Here is an 18,798-nt window from a genome sequence, read left to right on the forward strand (position 1 = left end):
GCTGGGGAGCCTGATGTGGTGCTCAGAGCTCTCACTCCTGTGGAAGAACTTCTGCAATATCATTATTCTCCAGTTTGTGAGTTGCCCACCCAGGTTGTATGGGATTTGATTATATCCCAAGTGTACCCTTCCTACTATCTTGTTGTGGTCTTCTTTATGTCTTTGGATGTATTAACAGAATATCTTTTTTGGTAGGTTCCAATCTTTTTAATCGATGATTGTTCAGCAGTTAGTTGTGATTTTGGTGTGTTTGTGAGAGGAGGTGAGCTCAAGGTCCTTCTTCTCCACCACCTTGTCTCCAATCCCCTATCCTCTTAACATATTTTAAAGTGCACAATTCCGTATTATAAACTATATGTACTATGTTGTACAACAGACTCTAGAACTTACTCATCATGCACAACTGAAACTTCATACCCATTGAGAAATAATTCCCTATTTCCACCCCCAGCCCCTGAAAACCACTATTCTATTCTCTGCTTCTATGCGTTTGACTATTTTTACTTGGAACAGTTAATGTATCTCTCAACCAATATTCACATTTCTCACATACTTACTGGTTTCTGAGGAAAAAGAATCTAAACTATATTTTAAGTGTATTTTTATATAACGGCTTTATTTTCCATTTATGATAGAAAAAAATTACGTACCTCCCAGGATTGCTATGAGAATTAAGTAAGATAAAATACTTAAAATTCCTCGTAAAGTAACTGGTTCAGAAATGTGCTCCCGCAAAGTCAGTTCATTTCTTCTCCCTAGCCACTATGATGTTAAGCTCAATGGTCAATTCTCATTCTTCATCTTACTTTACCTAACAGCAGCAATTAACACAGTTGATAAATCTCTCTTCCTTGAATTTTCACTTAGCTTCCAGGATATCCCTCTCTCCTGTTTTTATTTTTTTCTTCTGCTTCACTGCCCACTTCTGAATTACTTTTGCTAATCTCTTCTCTTGTCCCCACCTACTTAATGTTGGAGTGTCCGAGGACTTAGTCCTTCATCTTCTTTATCTGTACCTCCTCCCTTGGTGATCTCATCCAGTCTCATGTCTTTAAATACCATCCAACTGGGAAAATTCATACCTCCAGACTTAGAGGTATAACTGCCTACTCAACATTTCTACTTGGATATCTAATACTCCTTTCAAAATCAGCAAGTACAAAACTGAACTCCCCAACTCCCATCACTCCCACCCCAAAATGTTCTTTCTACACAGTCTTTCCCATCTCAGTTGATGACAACTCCATCCTTTCATTTGCTTATGCCAAAAAACTTAAAGTCATCCTTCAGTCCTCTTTTTCTTGCACACTCTCCTCCTTGTCTATCAGGAAATTCTGCTGGTTCTACCTTTAAAAAGATAAGCAGAAATCAACCATCTTTTATCCTCACCCCCACTGTTATCATTCTGGTCTAAATTACTCTGGTCATCTCTTACCTAGATTACTGAACAGCTTTGTGACCTTTCTCCCTGCTTCTACCTTTGTCCCCTATAGTCTGTTTTTCAATACTGTAGAAAACAGAGCGATCCTTGTAAAACAACCTAGATCATGTCACTCCTCAAAATCCTGTAACTATTCCTCATTTCACTCAATATAAAAGTTAAAGTCCTTACAATGACCTATAAGGACTTTTGTGATCTGGTCTCCTTCTTTCTTTGGCCTTATCTTCTACCCTACTCCCTTACTCTGCTTCAGCCACACTGATTTTCCTGTGATCCTCAGACATGTAGGCACATTCCATCCTGCTTTAGAACCTTTGTACTTGCTGTTCCTGCTTCTTGGAATGCTCTTCTCCCCAAATAAACCTGTGTCTAACGCCCTCACCTCCTTCAGTCTTTCTTCAAATATTATCTTCTCAATAAGGCCTGCCCTTTACTAACCTATTATATCACTGCAACCTGCCCTACTATCCTGCCCCCCCCCAAATTGCTAATCCCCCTTACCCTGCTCTACTTTTTCTTTATTCCTTAGCACTTATCACCTTTAAACATTCTAGATAATTTACTAATGATGCTTATTTTTGTTGTCTGTCTTCCTTTCCTACATTTTAAGATGCTTGAGAACATGGATCTTTGTTTTATTTACTGGTCTATCTCAAATGCCTGGCACAGTACTTGGTACATGGTACGAACCCAATAAATGTTGTTGAATAAATGAATGAACTGTTACTGTTTTATATATAATTCCTTTTGTGACTCAGTCCTAAATTAAACAAGAAATACACTCTTGAAAAAGTCTTTTTTTCTAGGAAGAAATCCGTGAGAGTTTATAAGACATATTTTTCAAACATATTTTAACTTGCTTAAATGAATTACATTATATTACATATTAGAAGCAATGTCCCATTGAGTAGATTACTACCTATTTGAAGCTGGTAGCTGCACTTTATTATAGAAGCCTAGAGTATCAGAGTTATAAAAGATTATAGTAATCATCTAATCAATCCCTTCATGTCATCCATGACAGTACCCAATGTATTGGAACAATACAAACCAGGTTTAGTTTACTTAGGATCTGATATTCACTGTTAAACTGGGTAATCCTTTATCAATTCTACAGGAGATAATGAAGTAATCTCTAAAGACACTACATGAACTAACCTCACCATTAGTCACTCTAATTGAGGATGGTGAGAAGTCACATTTTTCCTTTCCACAAACCCATAGACATTTCTATGTGGGTGTGTGCTATGCCAGTTCAATCTAGGCACCAGAGAACCACACTCAGGTTATCTGGCAAAGTGTCAGGCTTTATAAAAACACAAGAAGTTTATGTATGAGTCATTTATTTCTTTAAAATAGAGGAGGAAGATCTGGAGTCATGGGAAAGATGGAAACAGGCAGATTTTGCTGGCAGACAGTCTATTCTCACCTTCTCATGTTTCTTCTTGTATTTGCTGTCGAGTGGCATAGTCAGGCTGTTAACCTGCATTCATCACTGTAGGAGTTGGTCAAGGGAACACCCAGCTGCAGTTACAGAACTAGTAGATTAGGCCACTTCAAACTCTTTTCATAGCAATCATAGAACTGAAGTAGCCAGAGTGAATAGAGGCATGAGCAATGGGCAAAATGTGGATAGTTTTAAAAGCAGTGTTGAGACAGCCATTCTGGGTGAGACCTTTTTTTCACTTCTAAGTACCACATCTTCATTAGCCAATGGTTGGGAAATCCTGACCACCTTCTGCATGCTAATTCAATGTGTTCAAACCTGTACATTTTAGCATGTTTGCTCAAGTGGAAAAATAGTACAATAGAAATCTCTTGAGGGCCTTAAAGGGAAAACTTATGGTTTAGTAACAATGAAAGATTGGATTCTTTCAGGGGAAACAATTTGTTTTTATTTCTCTAATTTGTGAGCTTTTTCTATTTTTATTATCTCTATCAAGATGTCCAAATTTCAGAGGCCGGTGGGGAAATTATTGGTACATGGGGACCAAATGTGACCAGCTCTGGAATACTCTGGACCTGATTTTAGTAGCAGCATTGCCTGGAATAGGACTGGCTATACTAGTTGGTGTAACAATCCAGACTATCCACTACTGTAAAAAGAAGTCAAGGAATACAAATGATCACCGGTAAGAAATTTCTAAATACATCTGAGAATGATGGGAAATCGCTTGTGAGATCACTAAATGATTCAAGAAATAATGGATATCATTTATCATGCATACAGCTGATATATTCTCTTCCATATTCATCAACATTTAATTAAATTAGAACAAAAGTCAGGATAACTAAATAAATTTTGTTCAGGATTTGGATACAACAAAAACTGTAAAGCCCCTTCCTCAGATAAAAACCAAGTGAGCCAAGTGTAATTCACTAAAGAATTGTCCTACTTCATTGCCTTCCTTCCACCAACGTGCTATTTGTATGCACCACACATACTGTCCTAAGAGTTGAGGCGGGGGAAGGGGGACAGCTGTACCAGTATCTCCTATTTACCCCAACCCCCAGCATCCAATAGGCTTGACTGTATTCTGACTCTGTCTTGGGCAAATCTCGTCACTTCACTGGGCTTCAATTTTCTCAGCTGTAGAGATTGCTATAATCTGACCTACACATCTTACAGAGATGGTGAGATTGATACTGAAAACAACAATCATTTACAGACAGCTTATTATATGTATCAGGCTGAATTATAAATGTTTCATACCTATCGGCCCATGTAATCCTCACAAGAACCCTATAAAGTACAGATGAGATTACTAAGGCACAGAGAGATCAAATAACTTGGCTGAGGTTACAGGGCTAAGTCTATACCCAGGCAATCTGGCTCCCAGGGTTAAACTCTTAATCCCCATGCTACACTAATGGACTCTAATGAGATAAAACAGTGCTCTGAAAGCTGTAAAGCCCTGTTGCATTCCTTTTGTTTTTTTGCTTAAAAGCAAATAGTATCCTTTATATTTTGCACTGCCTCTAAATGATAGAAATATGAAAGGTAAATACCAGTAGGGTAAAATCTCACCAATTTTATATCAGTTAATTCAAATTAGCATCTACTTTAAAGTATCATTCTCCAGTGACAAGATAATGTTACCCTCTATGCAGTATGAAGATAGTTTGAAATATTACTTTAAAATTGGAAGTGGCTTGTACTGTCAGCCTCACACTTCTAAGAATAGAATTAGGTTGGAAACCTCCTGAGATTTTAAAGAATCATTTTAATTAGAAATCATACCCATAAACAAGTCACCTTTTAAGTATTCTCCATAGTTTTCCTACTCCAAAGCTTTCTAGAACACTGGATTTGTATTCCAATCCTCTCTCTTCTACTAATTGTCTATGACTTTGAGAGGATCACTTAGCCCCTGTTTCCTCCTTTATAAATGAAGAGTTGGGTATACATATCCTTTTTCTCTATAGTTGTGAGAATCAAATGAAATAATTAATGGAAAACTGCATTGAGAAGCAAAAGCAAAACAAAAAGCTTGATTATAGATTAGAATAGTAATAGTGTTTATAAGCATTTAGACTTATTTATAGGTTTTTTGGGTAAAGAATTAATCTGCCTTATTTTTCTTCAGTTAAAATATAATTTAGTTTGAGCTCCTTTTTTTCCCTTCTGCCATTCCCTCAATTGTGAATTGACAGAGTGTTTCTATATATACTCTGGAAGATTCCTTAGTGTAGTGGAAAATGTATGGACATAGAGCAAGACAGACTGGGATTCAAATCCCTGTCCTATAAATCACTGACTGTGTGGCCTTGGGGAATTTCCTTAAAATTTCTCAGCCTCAGGTTTCTCATCTGTAAAATGGAGTTAATAATACTTATCTTGCAAGCCTTACTCAAGTAAGATAATGTAATTTTTGTGAAATAAACTGATGTGTGAAATTTACTTTCAATTGCATTAAAAATATAATGGATTAATGGGTGGATAGAAGGATGGATAGATGGATAGATATATGCAAAAGCAAGTATAGTAAAGTGTTAATGATTAAATCGAGGTGGTAGATACATGGGCATTCACTATAAAATTCAATTTTGGTGTGTGTTTGAAAATTTTCCTAATAAAATGTTGGGAAAAATCAGATAATGTAAAGTAAAATACTTTGAGCATGGAAAATACTCAACAAATGGTAGCCAATATTATTGCATTCTCTCGGGTACATATAATAATGGAGTCTTAAGATGGGAACATTCATTCTGTGTTGTCAAAAATGAGTTTATTTTAAAAAGTGATTTATAACCAATTAAGCTACTTCTCTATCCTAACTATATATATATATATATTTTTTTTAATTTACTGTGCCAGAGAACAGAGGAGTTTATCAGGACTCCAACCTCGGCATAATTCTGCACATGCTTTTGATACTGCTATGAGACCTTCTCAACCTGATCAAGGCCAGGTAAACACTGAAATTCATTTGTAAGGTAAACTAAGCTTACAGAAGACACCAAAGAGAGAAATGCCTTAGAGAAACAAAAAGAACTTTGGGAGATTAAAGAAGTAGTCAGAGACAACAAAATGAAGTGTGATCAGAAGATCAAATTGTACAAATATGGGATTGTTGATGACAAGTTATTTATCAGTAGAGTACAGGCCAGGCCTGGGGCAAATTACACTGGGAGTGCTCTCTCCTTCTTTTCTCCAGCATTTCTTTCCAGGTAAAATCAAGTTAAAACATATATCAAAGGCAGCCTTGGGGAAAGTTAAAACACATATCAAAGGGGAAAAGGAAGCCACTAAAAGAGGACTAGAAAGATATGCGTAACAGGACACGGATTAGAGCTATGTGGCTTTTTTTTTTTTTTGAATTAGCTGAAAATCTCTTCTTATCTAACAATATGTTCTCAGTAGCACAGATCCTCTGAAACAGAAGACTTGTGTGGATCTCTTCAATTCAGTGTACCTTAGGAATAGCTCTGAAGTAAGAGGTCTGGATGTCATACCCAACCACAAGTATCAGAAGCAGCAGCAATGCTTTTATTGTTTTAAATCAAACAAATCGCTAGTAAGACACTGCAGCATCGTCTTTTTGTTATGGTATTTTAGTCCTAGAATATGCCCAATTATGATCTCTATATTTTAAGGAAGACCTACTTTGAGACTAAAGAACACAAGCCTCAGTATAATTCTACATATATTCCTGATATGGTACCTTCTCAATAGTATCAAAGCCAGTTAAAATTAAAACTCATGAAAAGGTTAAGATAAAAAGTTGATAAACGGTGGATGAGTGAATGATAGTGGTCATATATTTTCTATTAGAAGTCAGAACAGTTAAATATTGGAACTTAGAGAATGAGGATAGGATTTATGTGTTTCTGAATATATCTGTGTCTATCTGTCTATCTAAAACATTTTTCAAAAATGAAGTTTAAGGTACTCTGGATGAATATACTATGGTGAATAATGTTGATGTTATGAAAGGCTAACTCTAGGGCTGTCAGATTGTTTTAGTTGTCAGTTGTTCTCCTGAAGTGACCAATTATTTTGTAGATGAATCCTATGAGTTAGAAAAGCAAGCAGGGAGATGGTGTTTTTCCTCTTCTAAGTATTCACTTATTCTTAGCCTCTGTAGTTACTTTGGCTACCCACCTATTTTTCAAATCTCCTTCTCTCCTTTCATCATCCCTTTTTTACTTAATGCTATACAAGCTCTAATAGCGGATAAAATTCAGGAGGAGGACCAATATAATGCACATCGTTTAGGCTATATTCAATAAATGTTACTCTCCCTTTTCCTGGTCTCAGACTTCCTATGGCTAAATGTCTGCTCCGTTCCTGTTACATCTATCTGAATACTTCCACTGTAGACACTTTCTCTTCATTGCTGTGAACATTTCCTAAATTTCCCTTTACTGAGGACGGCACAAGTGAACCACCATGCCTGGTCTCAATCTACCATATTCTTCTCTTCTTGAGGGTTTCCCAGAGTCTAGGGCATTAGGAAGTAGAAGTGGACTGCAGGTTAACAATTTAATAGAGGACTAGGAAACTTTTCAACTGAGTTAAACTTTTTAGAAGGGTGTCCAGATGCACTGTGCTCTGAGTGTACATTTAAAATATTGACTTTGGCGTGTGATGACTTTTCAGAAGCTAAGGCCCAGATCAGGTTTCCACAGACGTGAATAATGCTTTTTCATGCAAATTCATCACTATTTTCTTTATTCAGCTAACTCACACGCAGAGAACCAGGAATTAATAAGCAGAGCCTGAGTTCATTCTTGAATTGTCAACGTTAATCTTTTCTAATTGACTTAACAATTAGATTTGAGTGGGTGGAGGTAAGACTACGTATTTGCTACCTCTTCTTCACCTCCACCCACTTTTACTTTTAGCACAGAATAGCTTGTGGCTTTCAAAGCTGTTACAATCCTAGCATGAGCATATAATTAGAAGTCCCAATATATTCTGTGAATCTCTGGCAGGAAGGTGTGCTGCATAGTTTAGTCCTGTGAGAATTCACCATTGCTATTGTTGTTTATTTTTAGTTATTGTTCTGATCATAAATATGTTTTTTTAAGTTTATCTGCCTTTAAGTTTATCATGCCAGGTAATGATTCAGCCACATTCAGCCACAGGATATAACATGCTTTAGCTACTTTCACCTGGTGAAAATATATGACAGCTATGTCCAGAGGGGGAAAAAAAGACACCCGTACATTTGATAGAGACCCAGGTAACTGGCATAGTCTGAAGAGCAAAGAAATAAATACTGGTATGACTTAAAGAGCATATAATAAACCATATAGTGGAGGCAACAAATATTGAGATGTGCTCACTGAAAAGGAAGAATACTTTGACTAAAAATAAGATCTTCTAAATTTGGCATTATAATCACAAACTTACCAAATTGCTGGATTTACTGTGTTTTCAAATAGAATGAATTGAAAGCAGGAGGAGATAATGTGCTAAGCTTTAAATGATCAATTTACCAAATCCAGGAGATTATTCTTCCTAGATAATAAATGAAAATAATATCCAATAATTAAAGTATTCTTTACTGATACCTGAGAATATTATATTATTTAAGTAATTTCTCACTAGAAGTTGTTAATATCATCTTCAAACAGTTAAACGTTATCAAGCACTCCACTACAGATGGCACTGTGCAAATTGTGATAATCTCCAGACCGTTGCTACATTTTCAGTCTGCATTATCTTTGGATATGTACATTATTCTACCTTATCAGTAAACAATTAGTCACAGTTTTATGAATATTTGCATAGTTAAAACCTTATGTTGTGTCACTTATCCAATTCATTAAATTAATTTGTCCATGACAACCAATTATGTAAAGTGAACTGGAAATCAGCAAGGTAGAAATAATATCTTTTACTGAGATTAGTTTTTTCCAACAGTCCAATATTCTGCTTAGGAAAATAATATTAATTGGTTAGAAACACTAAAGGAATCTTAGTAATTGGAGGGGAATATTATTTTGCAGCTTTTTTAACCTTTATTTTATTTTTTTTACTTTTTATACAATTTTTAAAGGTTACTTTCCATTTACAGTTGTTGCAAAATATTGGCTATATTCCTTGTGTTGTACAATATATCCTTGAGCCTATCTGAAACCCAATAGTTTGTACCTCCCACTCCCCTGCCCCTATAGTGCCCTTCCCTCTCCCTCTCCCCCGACTGGTAATCACTAGTTGTATTCTCTATATCTGTGAGTCTGCTTCTTTTATGTTATATTCACTAGTTTGTTGTACTTTTTAGATTCCACATATAAGTGATATCATACAGTATTTATCTTTCCCTGACTTATTTCACTAAGCATAATAACCTCCAAGTGCATCCATGCTGCTGCAAATGGCAAAACTTCATTCTTTTTTATGTCTGAGTAGTATTCCATTGTATATCTATACCACATCTTCTTCATCCATTCATCTGTTGATGGACACTTCGGTTGTTTCCTTGTTTTGGTTATTGTAAATAATGTTGCTATGAACATTGAGGTGTATGCACCTTTTTGAATCAGTGTTTCGAAGAAAAATATGTTCTGACTAAACTCCTAAGCTTCCTTAATCTTTGTTCCTATTTTTGTCATTTTATTTAAGATTATCATGCACCCAAATTTTCTGGAATTTTTAAGATATGTTTTCAAAAACAATAAAATATCCACGCCACAGGGGAAAGTCACTGGATGAAATTCTCCATATTTACCAACAGATGGCAGTGATCAACCATTAAGTGCATCTTCCTAGGCCATTCTGGTTTGCTGAGGAAGAGCCTCCTCTGTAAAAATTCAAAAGCAGAAAACCTGTAGTTAAGCACTCAGGGCCAAATCATTGAGAGGACTTACCATCAGTATCAAATTATGGCGATTCTGATAAAATCTTAACTGATTTGTGTCACACTAACAGCATTGTAAAGCAAGCATCAATCAAGTGGAAAATAGGAAAATAGAAAACTGTAATGGTGAAGGATCACAACTATCCTTTTTCTAAAGTATACATATATGATGGAAATACGTATGCCAAAATATTAACAATACTTTTCTTTAGGTGGGAAACTATAGGTTAATTTTCCTTAATATATAAAAATTCTTCATAATCGTGAAGTAAAAGATCAACAATTCAATAAAAGAATGGACAAATTAGATGAACTGACAGTTCATTGAAAAAGAAATTCGAATAGCTCTTAAACATATAAAAATATGTTAACCTTCCTTCATTATTATGAAACGTGACTGTAATTATACTGAAATACCATTTTTTGCCTATCATTTTAGTAAAGATCCAAAAGTTTGTTAATATGTTCTATTAGAAAGGCTCTGAGGAAAATGGCTGGTGGAAAGGCAGTTTGGCAATTACAAATGCATATATCATTTGACCTAGCAATATCACTTGGGGGAGTGAATATCCTGCAGATATATTCCCATAAGTACAGACTGATATGTTTATAATATTTTTATTGCTGCATGGATTACAATAGGAAAGGATTGGAAACCACACAAATGCCTATCAAGAGAGGCTAGTTAAATAATCTATAGTACATCCATACAATGGAACGCTATGGGACTTTACAAAAGACGAAGTGGATTATCTCTGTACTGATATGAAAAGATCTCCAAGACAGGTATAGTGAAAAACAAAAAATGGTGCAAAAAAGTGTGTATGGTGTGCTTCGTTCTGTATAAGAAAGAGGAGGAAGTAAGAATATATATTCATGTTGCTTATATTTATATTAAAAAACTTTGGATTAATACACAAGCAACTATAAAAATGATTACTGCTTAGGGGGTTGCGTGTGGAGACTGAATGGTTGGAGGTCAGGGGTGAGAAAAAGAAATTCATTGTTTAAATTATTACTCATTCAAAAATTTTCAGAGTATTTTGCTTTTAATAATGGAAAAAATAAAACTTTAGTTAGTTAATTAGTTACAGCTGTTAGTAATATCGTGCCATTATTATTTTCCTGATTTTGATAATGTACTATAGCTATATAAGATGTAAACTTTAGAGGAAGCAGAGTCAAGGTAATATAGGAACACACTGTGCAATTTTTGCAACTTGTCTGTAAGTCTAAAGTCATTTCAAAATAAAACGTTTTTAAAAATAAACATTGGTTGAAAACCTCTTTGGTCCAAAGTCCTGCTGGAATGTGTAGGAAGACAGATGAACATCATTATGCCTGGTGTCCAGGGATATGATAAAGATCCATGAAACAATGGACAAGTCTAGGTCAGGTTCCTTTGCTATACCCTCTTTTTATTTTTTTAATAAATTTATTTATTTTATTTATTTATTTTTTGCTGTGTTGGGTCTTCGTTGCTGCATGCGGGCTTTCTCTAGTTGCGGTGAACGGGGGCTACTCTTCGTTGTGGTGTGCAGGCTTCTCATGGCAGTGGCTTCTCTTGTTGAGGAGCACGGGATCTAGGCGCACGGGCTTCAGTAGTTGTGGCACCTGGGCTCAGTAGTTGTGGCTTGCGGGCTATAGAGCGCAGGCTCAGTAGTTGTGGCACACAGGCTTAGTTGCTCTGCAGCATGGGGTATCTTCCCAGTCCAGGGTTCGAACCCACGTCCCCTGCATTGGCGGGCAGATTCTTAACCACTGCACCACCAGGGAAATCATGCTATACCCTCTTGCAGGAAGATGTTTCTTCCTTAGTAACATATCTTATTTTGCAACTATATTCTGGTTTGGGTGATTTTTTTTTAATATCTTCTTCCCCACTAGGAGCAGGAAAATGTATGTACATATTGTACATGATAGGTGTCTTAAAGCATGTGTAGGGAATGTAAGTGGAAGAAAGATTATTTTTCTTTTGCCTAGTTCCGAAATTCAGAACCAAAACCAATGGTGGAGATTATGGTAGGCAAACTTCAATTCGATGTAATATATCTATTTTCTAACAGTTGGAGCAATCAAATAATTAAACAGATTGGTCCCGTGAGGGGAGCACTCCTCAAAACTGAAAATATTCCAAAAAAGGGTACGATGAGACAGGAGTGACATCTTCAGGTGGAAGAATAGACTAGATAACAGATAAGATTCTATGATAGTCACTGCTAAGGTTCTGTATCCTTTCTGGCATATCACCCTTTAAATTTGCTTCAGCTTCCTTCATATTTGAAGAATCAAAGGAGCTTTTGTTTATTGCTATCCTTCAACTCTGTGTTTTCAGTATGTTAAATGCCAAGGTTATTGTTTGAAGCTCATTTTCTAATAAGTAATATTTAGCTCATTGAAGCTTATCTGCTGAGTTCTACCCACTCACTCAGTCTTGCGAGATCTCCACGCAGATTTTCCTTGTCAGCTTGGCAGTTCATTTTCAGGAAGGTCAGCATCAGATGTTAGTATGGAAGAAATTTTAGAGACCATCTATTCAATGACAGACACTTTAACGGCCTTTGGTGTGGAAACTTGTAAAAGTTTTTTGAAAGTTTAAATAAGTTATAACCATTTCAACCCCCTTACTCAAAATGCTCAAAAAACCCTAGTTGATTTTGTCAGTCATAATTTTCCTTTATAGAAATCATGATTGCTTTTACATAATAAGTTATGTTTTCTTAAGCATCTGATGATATTGCTGTTAATCTTCCACCTCACCCACAATGTAAGAATAAGAATTATTGGTCTATAGTTCTCAGGATTCTTATGGATTGGAGTCAGCATAGTGGCCATTTATAACAAAATGTAACACTTCGTGGTCATATATTCCACAATTTCAATTTTGACTTTCTTCAAACTGTTCAAGAGATGCTCTCCAGCCCTTATGATTCTCCTACACCTAGTATTTTGACTAAGACTTGACAAGTGATTCTGAATAAATCTTTCTGCAATGAAAAAACTGTTCTATAAATCTGTGCTGTCCAATGTGTCAGCCACTAGCCACATATGGCTATAGTGGACTTGAAATTCGGCTAGTATGACTAAGGAGTGGGTTTATTTTATTTTAATTAATTTAAATTTAAATAACCAAATCTGACTAGTGGCTACCATATTGGATAGAACAGGTATGACCACCCTACACATTTAAAGTAACTTTTCTCTGACACCTTTGATTCTTTTTAATCTACATTTTTTTAATGTATTTATTTGGCTGCATTGGGTCTTAAGTTGCGGTGAGTGGACTCTTTGTTGCAGCATGCCAGCTTCTCTCTAGTTGTGGCATGTGGACTCCAGAGCACACGGGCTCAGTAGTTGCAGCACATAGGCGTAGTTGCCCTGTGGCATGTGGGATCTTAGTTCCCCGACCAGGGATCAAACTCCCATCCCCTGCATTGGAAGGCAGATTCTTAACGACTGGACCAGCAGGGAAGTTCCCTTTGATTTACTAAACACTTTCAGGAAAGCTTTATTCTTAATTTCCCTCAGTAAAAACCAATGAAAATAATTCATGTAGTGTCTTCACTAATCTTATTGTTAATTCTAAAACTAGCTTTTTTGTCTGTTCTCTCATTTCCCTCTTTGGGTTATGGTGTAAAAATATCTGAGCTTGGAATCATATGATCAGAGCCTGAGAAATAGTTCTGTGATCTTTTTACATATAGAATTTATACAGTCTGAATCTGTTGAATCGTGGTAATCAAGCAGTTCAAATGATTTTTTTTCCCCAATCAACCGTCCGTTCAGTATCATTAAGACTTTACTGTGATTGAGGTACTCTGGGATATAAGTAAGGTAATGGAGTAGAGAAGAACTAACATTTATTGAACACGTCCCATACACAAGGCATTTTTAAATCACAGAATGTCTGTAACATAGGATATCTATTTTAATCTTCATGACTGCCCCTGCATAGTCTTATTAATCCTATTTTTAATAACGAGGAAATCAACAATAAAATAGGTTAAGTGACTGTACATTTTTTCTGGGTTTTTTGGTACATTTAAAATGCATACCTCTCAAAATAAAACAAAGCTTCATTTTTTAAAAGTTCTAGACCTTTTAAATTTCTGGAAATTTCTAACCCTTACTCTATAATTGTAAAGAGAAAACAGACTACCACAGAATTCTAGTAGTTTCTAATTTGTTCATTTAAAAAATACTATGACTCTGCGAATGGTCTCTGGTATGTTTTAAGCATATTCTACCATTTAATATCTCTTTGGAAATAATTTTTTACCTTTCTTGAATGTAAAAAATGTAGTATGTAAAAAGATATTTGGGGCAGAGTTTCAAGATGGCGGAGGAGTAAGACATGGAGATCACCTTCCTCCCCACAAATACATCAAAAATACATCCACATGTGGAACAACTCCTACAGAACACCTACTGAACGCTGGCAGAAGACCTCAGACTTCCAAAAGGCAAGAAATTCCCCACGTACCTGTGTAGGGCAAAAGAAAAAACAGAGACAAAAGAATAGGGACAGGACCTGCACCTCTGGGAGGGAGCTGTGAAGGAGGAAAAGCTTCCACACACTAGGAAGCCCCTTCACTGGTGATGACGGTGGGTGGGTGGGGGGGAAGCTTTGGGGCCACAGTGAAGAGCGCAGCAACAGGGGTGTAGAGGGCAAAGCAGAGAGATTCCTGCACAGAGGATTGGTGCCGACCAGCTCTCACCAGCCTGAGAGGCTTGTCTGCTCACCCACCGGGGCAGGTGGTGGCTGAGAGCTGAGGCTTGGGCTTTGGAGGTCAGATCCCAAGCAGAGGACTGGGGCTGGCTGCGTGAGCACAGCCTGAAGGGGGCTAGTATGCCACAGCTAGCCAGGAGGGAGTCTGGGAAAAAGTCTGGACCAGCCTAAGAGGCAAGAGACCATTGTTTTGGGGTGCACGATGAGAGGAGATTCAGGGCACTGCCTAAATGAGCTCCAGAGATGGGCACGAGCTGCGGCTATCAGCACAGACACCAGAGATGGGCATGAGATGCTAAGGCTGCTGCTGCAGGCACCAAGAAACCTGTGTGCAAGCACAGGTCACTATCCGTACCTCCCCTCCAGGGAGCTTTTGCAGCCCCGCATTCCCAGGGTCCCATGATCCAGGGACAACTTCCCCAGGAGAACACACGGTACGCCTCAGGCTGTTGCAACGTCATGCTGGCCTTTGCTGCTGCAGGCTTGCCTCACAACTGTACCCTTCCCTCCCCTTGGCCTGAGTGACAGAGCTCCCTAATCAGCTGCTCCTTTAACCCTGTCCTGTCTGGGCAGGGAACAGACGCCCTCAGGAGACCTACACGCAGAGGCAGGGCCAAATACAAAGCTGAACCCCAGGAACTGTGTGAAGAAAGAAGAGAAAGGGAAATTTCTCCCAGCAGCCTCAGGAGCAGGGGATTAAATCTCCACAATCAACTTGATGTGCCCTGCATCTCTGGAATACCCAAATAGACAATGAATCTTACCAAAATTGAGGCAGTGGATTTTGGGAGCAACTGTTGACTTGGGGTTTGCTTTCTGCATCTAATGTGTTTCTGGTTTTAAGTTTATCTTAGTTTAGTCTTTAGAGCTTATTATCATTGGTTGATTTGTTTACTGATTTGGTTGCTCTCTTCCTTTTTATATATATATTTTTCCCTTTTTCTCCTTTTATGAGTGTGTATGTCTATGCATCTTTGTGTGATCTTCTCTGTATAACTTTGCTTTTACCATTTGTCCTAGGGTTCTGTGTCTCTGGCTTTTTTTGTACTATATTTTTTAGCACTTTTTGTCATTGGTGGATTTGATTTTTGGTTTGGTTGCTCTCTTTCATTCTTTTTTATTTCTATTACTGTTTTATTTTTAATAATATTTTTATTTTTAAATTAATAACTTTTATTTTTCTTTCTTTCTTTCCTTATTTCTTTCCTTCTTTTCTTTCTTTCTTTCTTTCTTTCTTTTTTTCTTTCTCTTTCTTTCCTTCCTTCCTTCCTTCTTTCCTTCCTTCCTTCCTTCCTTCCTTCTTTCTTTCTTTCTTTCTTTCTTTCTTTCTTTCTTTCTTTCTTTCTATCTCCCTTTTCTTCTGAGCCCTGTGGCTGACAGAGTCTTGGTGCTCCAGCCGGGTCTCAGGTCTGAGCCTCTAAGGTGGGAGAGCTGAGTTCAGGACACTGGTCCAACAGAGGCCTCCCAGCCCCACATAATATCCAATGGCAAAAACTCTTTCAGAGATCCCCATCTTGACTCTAGGACCCAGCTCCACTCAATGACAAGCAAGCTACAGTGCAGGACACACTATGCCAAACAACTGGCAAGACAGGAACACAACCCCACCCATTAGTAGAGAAGCTGCCTAAAATCATAATAATTTCACAGACACCCCGAAACACACCACCGGATGCAGTCCTGCCCACCAGAAAGACAAGATCCAGCCTCATCCTCCAGAACACAGGCACCAGTCCCCTCCACCAGGAAGCCTACACAACACACTGAACCAACGTTAGCCACTGGGGACAGACACCAAAAACAATGGGAAACACGAACCTGCAGCCTGCAGAAAGGAGACCTAAAACACAGTAAGATAAGCAAAATGAGAAGACAGAGAAACACAAAGCAGATGAAGGAGCAAGGTAAAATCCACCAGACCAAACAAATGAAGAGGAAATAGAGTCTACCTGAAAAAGAATTCAGACGAATGATAGTAAAGATGATCCAAAATCTTGGAAATAGAATGAGAAAATACAAGAAACTTTTAACAAGGACCTAGAAGAACGAAAGGGCAAACAAACAATGATGAACAACACAATAAAGGAAATTAAAATTATCTAGAAGGAATCAATAGCAGAATAACTGAGGCAGAAGAACGGGTAAGTGAACTGGAAGATAAAATAGTGGCAAGAGCTACCACAGCACACAATAAAGAAAAAATAATGAAAAGAATTGAGGACAGTCTCAGAGACCTCTGGGACAACATTAAACACACCAACATGCAAATTATAGGGTTCCCAAAAGAAGAAGAGAAAAAGAAGAGACTGAGAAACTATTCAAAGAGAATATAGTTGAAAAGTTCCCTAATATGGGAAAGGAAATAGTCAATCAAGTCCAGGAAGCACAGAGAGTCCCATACAGGATAAATCCAAGAAAAAACATGCTAAGACACATATTAATCAAACTATCAAAAATTAAATACAAAGAAAAAATACTAAAAGCAGGCAGGGAAAAGCAACAAATATCACACAAGAGAATCCCCATAACGATAACAGCTGATCCTTCAGCAGAAACTCTGCAGGCCAGAAGGGAGTGGCAGGACAAATTTAAAGTGATGAAAGAGAAAAACCTACAACCAAGATTTCTCTACCCAGCAAGGATCTCATTCAGATTCGACAGGGAAATTAAAAACTTTACAGACAAGCAAAAGCTAAGAGAATTCAGCACCACAAAACCAGCATCACAACAAATGCTAAAGGAAACTCTCTAGGCAGGAAACACAAGAGAAGGAAAAGACCTAAAATAACAAACCCAAAACAATTTAGAAAATGGTAATAGGAACACACATATCGATAACTACCTTAAATGTAAATGGATTAAATGCTGCAACCAAAAGACATAGAATAGCTGAATGGATACATAAACAAGACCTGTATACATGCGGTCTACAAGGGACACACTTCAGACCTAGGGACACATACAGACTGAGAGTGAGTGGATGGAAAACGTTATTCCATGCAAATGGAAAAGAAAAGAAAGCTGGAGTAGCAATTGTCATATCAGATAAAATAGACTTTAAAATAAAGATTATTATAAGAGACAATGAAGGACACTACATAATGATCAAGGGATCAATCCAAGAAGAAGATATAACAATTTTAAATATTTATGCACCTAACAAAGGAGGACCTCAATACTTAAGGAAATATTAACAGCCATAAAAGAGGAAATCAACAGTAACACAGTCATAGTAGGGTACTTTAACACCCCACTTTTACCAATAGAAAGATAATGCAAAATGAAAATAAATAAGGGAGCACAAGCTTTAAATGATACATTAAACAAGATGGACTTCATTGATTTATAGGGCATTCCATCCAAAAACAACAGAATACACTTTCTTCTCAAGTGCTCATGGAACATTCTCCAGGATAGATCATATCATGGGTCACAAATCAAGCCTTGGTAAATTTAAGAAAATTGAAATCGTATCAAGTATCTTTTCCGACCAAAATGCTATGAGACTAGATATCAATTACAGGAAAAAATCTGTAAAAAACACAAAGACATGGAGGCTAAACAATACACTACTAAATAACCAAGAGATCACTGAAGAAATCAAAGAGGAAATCAAGAAATACCTAGAAACAAATGACAATGAAAACACAACGACATAAAAGCTATGGGATGCAGCAAAAGCAGTTCTAAGAGGGAATTTAATAGCAATACAGTCCTACCTCAAGAAACAAGAAACAACTCAAATAAACAACCTAACCTTACAACTAAAGTAATTAGAGAAAGAAGAACAAAAGACCCAAATGTTACCAGAAGGTAAGAAATCATAAAAATTAGACCAGAAATAAATGAAAAATAAATGAAGGAAACAATAACAAAGATCAATAAAACTAAAAGCTGGTTCTTGGAGAAGATAAACAAAACTGAAAAACCATTAGCCAAACTCATCAAGAAAAGAATGAAAAAGACACAAGTCAACAGAATTAGAAATGAAAAAGGAGAAGTAACAACTGACACTGCAGAAATACAAAGGATTGTGAGAGATTACTACAAGCAAATATATGCCAATAAAATGGACAACCTGGAAGAAATGGACAAATTCTTAAAAAATCACAACCTTCTGAGAATGAACCAGGAAGAAATAGAAAATATAAACACACCAATCACAAGCACAGAAATTGAGACTGTGATTAAAAATCTTCCAACAAACAAAAGCCCAGGACCAGATGGCTTCACAGGCAAATTCTATCAAACATTTAGAGAAGAGCTAACACCTGTCTTTCTCAAACTCTTTCAAAATATAACAGAGGGAGGAACACTCC

At 37.0% G+C, this 18,798-nt stretch overlaps 1 pseudogene; it reads left to right on the forward strand.

Moving 5' to 3' along the window:
* Positions 1-3,424: 3,424 nt before the first annotated feature.
* The window catches only part of LOC113615463 (V-type proton ATPase subunit B, brain isoform pseudogene), a 35,088-nt pseudogene continuing 19,714 nt past the window's right edge, over positions 3,425-18,798 (forward strand).

The sequence above is a fragment of the Aethalodelphis obliquidens genome, unplaced genomic scaffold (genome assembly GCF_003676395.1).
Source record: "Aethalodelphis obliquidens isolate GAN/ISIS:26980383/991018 unplaced genomic scaffold, ASM367639v1 scaffold117, whole genome shotgun sequence".
Lineage (NCBI taxonomy): Eukaryota > Metazoa > Chordata > Mammalia > Artiodactyla > Delphinidae > Aethalodelphis > Aethalodelphis obliquidens.